General features: G+C 40.0%; 1 pseudogene across 1 annotated transcript; it reads left to right on the top strand.

Moving 5' to 3' along the window:
* The first annotated feature begins 880 nt into the window (after positions 1-880).
* On the top strand, positions 881-7,226 carry LOC103697889 (obtusifoliol 14-alpha demethylase-like; annotated as a pseudogene). Its single transcript, XR_016398235.1, has 4 exons — positions 881-1,035; positions 1,128-1,200; positions 1,865-2,368; positions 5,804-7,226. The product of XR_016398235.1 is annotated as an obtusifoliol 14-alpha demethylase-like (transcript).
* The last annotated feature ends 959 nt before the right edge of the window (positions 7,227-8,185 follow it).

The raw sequence follows: 8,185 nt of genomic DNA, 5'->3' as shown, positions 1-8,185 counted from the left end.
GACAATACCAGTATTATATAACCGAACACAATAAAATATAATATATATTAATACATAAATATATGATATAGTATAATATTAATGTAATGTAATATAATATTATTATAATATAGTACTATAACATTATGTATTATAGAATAATAATTTAATATAATATTAAATTATTTAACATAACATATCAATGTATTATGATATAATGTAATATAATATTATATTTATAGTATAATACAATAATAAATATATAAAATATTATAATTATTAATATAAATTAATTTTTCATCCTTCTAATGACCATTTATCTATCTAACAAATTTTCTAACTAGGTGATAAAATTGGTTAAATAATTACTAATATTTATTTTTATTTATTTAGATCAGATTATTTACCATTCACTCATTATTTTTTATTTATTTATTTATTTATTATTTTATTTCATTGAAATATAGAGGGGTCGCCGGCCATGGATGGTGGTCGGCATGGTGGCTGCCACCGTGGGCAGCCACGAGCTCCCAAAACAAAAAAAAAGAGGAGGAAGAAGGAACAGAGGCGGCGGCGTTGAGAGGAAGAAGAAGATAGAGAGGGAGAGGGAGAGGATGGGTGATAAAGGAAAAGGCGGGATGAGGGTTTTGGGGGAAAAAAGTATGATTTAAATGGAGGTATTTTGGTCCAAAAAATATCTTTCCGACAGCTGAAAACAATTTTAGTTTGTCCTCAAAAGTTTATTCTCAAAAGCTGTTTTTAGCTTCCGCAAAAGCTGAAATAGTTTTTCGAAAATTTTACTAAATATTATTTTTTACCTAAAACTACTTTTGGGGGCGGAAAGGACTTTTTGGCCATAAAAAGCTCCCAAACAGGGCAAAATAATCAGAGTCCCCATAGCCTACGGCAACAAACAATCTTTTTCCCGACCCACTCTCCTCCCCTCCCTCCTATTTAAATCTCCCTCCTTCCCTTTATCCTTCTCGAAACCCTTTGGATCTCTCTAGGGTTTCTCGCCCCCCTTCTCGTCCCCTCCTTTCGCTAGGGTTTGAGGTGGTCCGTCCCTGAAACCTCTCTTTGTTTGATGTCCTGGCTTCTTCTTTCATTTATTTGTTTTCTTCTTCTTTGTTTTTTTTTCTCTCTCGCAGCTCGGCCCAAGAGTTGTCCATCCGCCGGCGCTAGGAGCTGGGGTTCTTCTTTTCGATCAGAGGTCTGAGCTCGGTAGACGATCTGAACTGAGCTCTTCTTTTTTACTGCGCTTTTGTTTTTTGTTTTTTTTTAGATTTTTAAACTCGTTGAATGGGTTTTCTTGTTTAAGATTTTTTTTAAACGCTGATTCCCCCCCTTTTTTTCGTGAATTTTGCTTCTTCTTGCCCTTCCGGATCTTTCCAATTGACAGGCGATCTGAAGTGAGCGATTCCTTTTACTGCATTTCGCATTTTGTGCGTTACCATCAAAACAGTGATTTTTTTACCTTTTTCCACGAATTTTCTTCCAGATTCTGCTGATTGATAAATGACGTGAAGTTGAGCTCTTATTTCCACTGCGTTCGCCTTTTGTGCCCTTTTTTTCTCGGGATTTGAACTCCTTGTCATCAAAATGGAGGAATTTTTCTTTAAGATTTTCTGATCTTTTGACAATTTTCTTTTTCCCATGAATTCTGGAGCCTGTTCCTCCGAATTATGCTGATTACAACTTTTATTTCTCAGCCAAATGCTGGGATGATTGATCCCAACCCAGCTCTCTTTTCTACTCTTTTCATCTCTTTTGCCCACGTTTGGAGATTTCAACTCGTTTTCATAAGATCTGAGTGGAATTCTCCTCTATTTGATCTGATCATTTGCTTTATTTTTGTTTCACCAGATTTTCTTATTTTTTCCTCCAGATTCTGCTGATCAGCTGGTAGATTTACGTTGCAACGATGGATCTGAAGGAAAATAATAAGTTTCTGGGTGCTGGGCTTCTATTGCTGGCGACGATTGTCTTTGTGAAGCTTGTTTGTCAAGCTCTGGCGCCCAGGTCCAAGAAACGGCTGCCGCCAACCGTGAAGGCGCTGGCAGTCATCGGAGGGCTTCTCCGGTTCATGAAAGGCCCGATTGTGATGATCCGAGAGGAGTACAAGAAGCTCGGGAGTGTCTTCACCGTGAATGTTCTGAATAGGCGCATCACCTTCTTCATTGGCCCTGAGGTCTCGGCACATTTCTTCAAGGCGCCCGAGGTGGAGCTCAGCCAGCAGGAGGTTTACCAGTTCAATGTGCCTACTTTCGGGCCAGGGGTTGTCTTTGATGTGGATTACTCGATCAGGCAGGAGCAGTTCCGGTTTTTCACCGAGGCGCTGAGGGTGACCAAATTGAGGAGTTATGTGGATCAGATGGTGGTGGAGGCCGAGGTAAAAATATCCAAGCCTTTTATGATATTTCTTCTTATGTTGCAGATTGCACTGGTTGCACATTGATGATCTGCACTCTCTCTTTCTGTTCATTTGACATATTCTCTCTGATTAAAAATGGTTATCTGGATGAATGGCAAGCTTTTGAGGAAGCTATTCTACAATAACTTTTCAGATAGATATGGGAATGCTTACATCTACTGTCTATATCTATGCCGTGCGGTTAATGCAATGGTACTTGTATCTAAATCTGATACTGATATTTGGAAATATTCTCAGCAACTTCTACTGAGGAATTTCTTTTAATCAAGAGAAATCCACTTTCATCATGTAATACATTATTATTTTGAGGATCCACTTTCATCATGTAATACATTATTATTTTGACTAATATGTGTTAAAAAATAAAATCATCAGGTCCAGATAGATATTGACATGACCCGTCAGTTTCAGTGAATTTTTCTATGTTGTCTCTGTTAATCAAGAGAAATCCTTAAGGTTCAAGAGATTGGAATTATTGCCAATTATTTGACTCCATATTCGAAAAAAAAAACTGAAGTATGCATAAATTTTTCTTTGGTTCAGAAATAAAATTTAATTCTTTTTTTTTTTGCCTCTCTTCTATTTTCTAAGTGTGAATTAGTGGAGTATATATGAGCAGCATGCTCTCCTGACAAATATTATTCCTTTGCCTTCCAGTAATTAGAACTTTGTCACCATAGAAGAGACTATATGTTGTTTACTGGTGTTACATATTTCTCAGGCAATAATGATGAACTACTTGGAGTAGCTATGTTTGATCTAGCAATCATCTCTGGAAAGAAAATTAGTTTCCACCAAGAAACTCATGTTGGCTGGCTTTTTTGCAGAATGTCTAGTCTAAGGTGCAGATTGTTTCTGTGGTACATTACTTGAGGTATTCGATGATAATCAAAAAGTGGTCCAGCTAGTGAAATACGGACCAAAATGATTAAGAAAAAAGTTATGGGTAGCGACCTATACACTATATGATATCCACTGCGAACATTATCACTTGATTAAACTCTTTGTACTTTTCATTATTTCGTATTTGTCGAACTTTTAGGACCTTGTTCTGGCTTTATTTATGTTGAGGCTTCCTTTCTTAGGGGATGCAATCTCTTATCTATCTCCGATTGTCTATAGTCTATAGTTTGAAATTTATAATAATGTGACTACTCTTTGTGATATCAGATTTTCTTTCTGATAAAATTTATAATAACGATTTATCTTGATGCTTTGTTTCTTGGGAGATACAGCCAGTTAACTGTCTCTGCTAGACTGCCATGATTCATTTTTTGTAGTCTGACATAGTTTGAAATTTATAACAAATACTTGTTTCACTCTTCATTGAGTGTGCATGCATGTACGTGCATGTTTGCTTGCATATTTGACTGACGCATTCTTTTCAACCTCAGTAACATGGGAACTTTTTCAAGCTTTCATCATTTTAATGCAGTCATGTTAGTAGAGAGGTTTGAACTGCAGTGGCATATGAACCTCCCTTCTCATAGTCAGAGGTGTTCCCTGGTTTCCTAATTACTAGGACATTTGGCAACATGGGAGGTTTCAACATTCCACAAGAGCTATCGCACTATTTGTTTCCCAAATAAACCATGCTTGTTAGGTCCAATATGGCTTTTTTTCTCTTTAGCTAATACACCAAGAACCTTCTGCTGGTAATCATCTTTGAGTATTCAACAAGTTATGCTTTGGCTTCTCATTACATCCCGACCTCCACCTCCCTAAATTGTTTCCGTCATAAATGCCAAGTGACTATTGATGCTGCTAGTTCTCTCCTTGATGCTCTCATTCCAAAATGCATGATTTTCTTGAATGTTCTGTGAATGTTGAATGAACTGGATATAGGTGAGTATCCTATGAAGGAATTAGTTCATTAAAAACAAAGAAAAGGAGCAAGTTTCTTGAGGTACCTTTTTCATTCAAGTTGTTAAACAAAAACTGCTACAATGGCCTAAGTGATCTATATTTTTATGACTTCAAAATAAATACTAACAAAAGAAACCCTACTATCTTACCTTTCCAACTTTGTTATTTCAGGACATCTGAAATTTAGTATCATGGAGCTTTCTCAATCACTTCAATTTAAGCTGGTTCTATTGTTTTCTTTAATTATTAGAAAACTAAGCTTGCAACTGAGAAGTTCAAGAGATTTTTAAATCTGGAACTGTTTAGTCAATGTAAGTCAAGATAGGTGCAACAGCTATATTGGCTGATTTTCTCCTTTGAATATTTTTTGCCACATAGTAAGATAATATTCACTGTTCCAGAGTGGAACTGACACCTATCTTGAACCTGCAACTGCTTGCTGAATTAGGCATTAATAATTGGCCCTTTTACTAATCTTCACTTATCTGTTCTTTTAAAAGGAAGGAACTAATTGTACAACCTTATAAATTTCTTAAGTGTTCTCCATTTATAAACCTAATTTAGTCTCCATTATACTCTCTTCTAGGATTTCGTGCCTCTTCATTTTCACCATGGATATGAATCCTTTCAATATTGTTAGCTTTCCTCGTGGATCTCGTAAGCAGGGTTACCATTTTAAGTGCTGATGGGTGTGGATTAGGTCACAAGTCTCTTTCTGAAAGTGAAGACTTATTTTTTCTGACGTGCCTGCCCCTATAGATCTTGCATTGCCTTTGAAAATGAGGTAACTCCTAATGGGAGCATGAAGCTAGAACTAAGTTATCTAGCAAGAGCAGGCCTGCAAATGGAGCCAGATGTGGGTGCGGGAGTGACTCTTCAAGGAGATTTTAAAGGGGGTGCAGCACCCTGGGTTAAAACTTCGAGCAATTGGGAGCTTATCTAGTTGGAAGTGTACCTTGGTCAAGCAAATTTATTATTATGAGTCACTTGTTCTTTTATATATTCTGGCATTTGAATTGGAAGAGGAAATAACTTCCTAAAACCAAAAGAAAATCTTTTTTCTCTTTTTCATTATTTATTTGACTAATTCTAGTCATTGGGTATTCTCTATATCTAATTAAACTTAGTGATCCTATGATACACTTAATAAATTTTATAGTTTCCTTCACCTAATTTGAGATAACTATCCTTTGCTTCTTTTTACCTCTCCCTTGTCACTCTGAATTTGCAAGTACTAGCAATGGATGGTAAATTCAATTTTTTGACGCAATTGGAGGGGGAAAATTAAATTCATCAATTCCAAGGTTTCAACAGGCAAGATGTCAAATAGGGCTTACCAGTCAGGGCAGAATATTTCTAAAGTCATCATTATTATTGAGAAAATTATTTGAAATGTTATAATATCTGTTATATGAGCTTGTTATCAATAACACTGGCGCTCATAGTTTGACATCAGACTTTTTTTTTTTTTCAGTGAGCCTTCATACAAGTTTTTTATCATTACAAGAACTTGTATATAATCTGCAGGATTACTTCTCAAAGTGGGGAGAAAGTGGCACGGTGGATTTAAAATATGAGCTAGAGCATCTCATCATTTTGACAGCAAGCCGATGCCTGTTGGGGAGGGAGGTCAGGGACAAGCTCTTTGATGATGTATCTGCTCTCTTCCACGACCTTGACAATGGCATGCGCCCCATCAGCGTAATCTTCCCCTACCTTCCCATCCCTGCTCACCGTCGCCGTGATCATGCTCGTGCTAGGATTGCTGAAATCTTTTCCACCATCATAAACTCCCGCAAGAGATCTGGCCACTGTGAGGATGATATGTTGCAGTGCTTCATTGACTCAAAATACAAGGATGGCCGCCGGACCACTGAGGGTGAGATCACTGGGTTACTCATTGCTGCCCTCTTTGCTGGTCAGCACACCAGTTCCATCACCTCTACCTGGACTGGAGCTTACCTCCTCCGCCACAAGGAATACCTTTCAGCAGCTTTGGAAGAGCAGAAGGATATTTTGAGGCAGACATGGGGATACGATCGACCATGATATCCTATCAGAGATGGATGTGCTCTACCGCTGCATCAAGGAAGCTTTGAGGCTTCATCCTCCATTAATAATGCTGCTCCGCTACTCTCACAGCGACTTCACCGTGAAGACAAAGGAGGGGAAAGAGTATGATATTCCAAAGGGCCACATTGTGGCTACTTCCCCAGCATTCGCCAACCGGCTACCCCACATCTACAAGGACCCAGACAGCTATGATCCTGATAGATTTGCTCCTGGAAGGGAGGAAGACAAGGCTGCCGGGGCATTCTCGTACATTTCTTTTGGTGGTGGTAGGCATGGGTGCCTTGGGGAGCCCTTTGCCTACTTGCAGATAAAGGCGATATGGAGCCATTTGTTGAGGAACTTTGAGTTTGAGTTGATTTCTCCTTTCCCCGAGAACGACTGGAACGCTATGGTGGTAGGGGTCAAGGGGGAGGTGATGGTGCGTTACAAGCGGAGGAAGCTCTGTTGACCACTGACCGTCAACGGAGCTGACCAGGTGTTTGATTATCAGTAATCATGGCTCGCTGCTTCTCTTCAACGAGCCCATGCGACTTCATGCTTCATCTTCTTTTTCTTTTTCTTTTTTTGCTGGGGGCTAGCGTCTAGCTTTTAGAAGATGATTGATGGGGACATCAGTTAGATCACCATTTTATTTGCATGTTTATTTTATTATTTTATTCTGGACTTATTTGTATTTTAGGGCTTATTTGTGGTTTATTTTATTTCTGGGCTTATTTACATTTTAGGGTTTATTTGTGGTTTATTTATGTTATTTGTGGGTTTATTAGGATTTATTTCTGTGTAAGAGGGTTTATGCAAATTGTGTATTTGGGCCCTATATATAGAGAACTATTTTCATGATGAGGTTTTTAATGAAGGTTAAACAATTTCTTCTCCACGTCTTTCCCTCCTCTCTTCCTTCTTCTCTTCTCCCTCCTCTCTTCCTCTTCCTCCTCTTCTCCATCTTTTTCTCTGTTTCCATCCTACAGCTATAACGTACAGTAGTAATCCCAAAAGTACATCATCACCACCACAGTCATCCTTTCCGAATCTAGTTCGGCATCAACTTGGTATCAGAGCCAAATCGGTTTTGCTTCTATTGCCAAAGCCCCGATCTACTTTCTTCTCTTTTCCTTTCCTCTGTCAGTTCTGCTCACCAGAAAATAGGGGTCCCTCGCTCTCTCGGTTCTCACAAGAAGAGACAGAGGGGAACAACCCCTTGGTTTCAAAACAGAAGAAGGAAAAGAAGAATCCCTCGATTTTCCCGTCCACCCGTTATCGCGGTCTCTACCTCAACCACCGGCAGCCATCGGTGTATGGCCGAGCATCGCCGGATCCCCGGATTCTAGTTGGTGCACGAGCTCTACGCGGTACCCCGACTACGTACACCAGAGCATGTCGACGGGCCATGAGTGGTTCCCGTTGCCGTAAAGAAGAAGAGCGTCGTCGCCCTTCTTGCGGCCCTGTCCCTCGAACCCGACGAAACAACCGTCGGCCACTACAGACTAGCAGGATCCACCCGCCATCGTGTCAGTCGTCGCAACTCCGCAGCCGCCGCTGCGTCCTGCGCCCCGCCTACAGCCGTTGCTGTGTCCTCCGTCGCCGCCGCAGCCGCCGCCGCGCCCTCCGTCCCACCCCCAGCCGCAGCCGACTGCAGCACCGCGGTCATTTGCTGCACTGCTGGCCCCTCGGTCGATCCGCAACGGCCACTGAGCAGCCCGGGTTGTCCTTCCGTTTTGGTCGGAAGGTTGAAAACGAGTGGTAACAGGTAAGTTCTAAACCTGTTACCCCTAAAACCCGGTAGCCCGGGTCCAAAATCCAACAAGTTAAAATATATATATATATATATATTTTGCA

Source organism: Phoenix dactylifera, chromosome 13 (assembly GCF_051530095.1).
Source record: "Phoenix dactylifera cultivar Ajwa chromosome 13, Ajwa_hap1_PhDact_Kaust_v1.1, whole genome shotgun sequence".
Taxonomy (NCBI): domain Eukaryota; kingdom Viridiplantae; phylum Streptophyta; class Magnoliopsida; order Arecales; family Arecaceae; genus Phoenix; species Phoenix dactylifera.
Note: the sequence above shows the minus strand (reverse complement) of the source record. Positions and strands in the feature narration are given on the sequence as shown.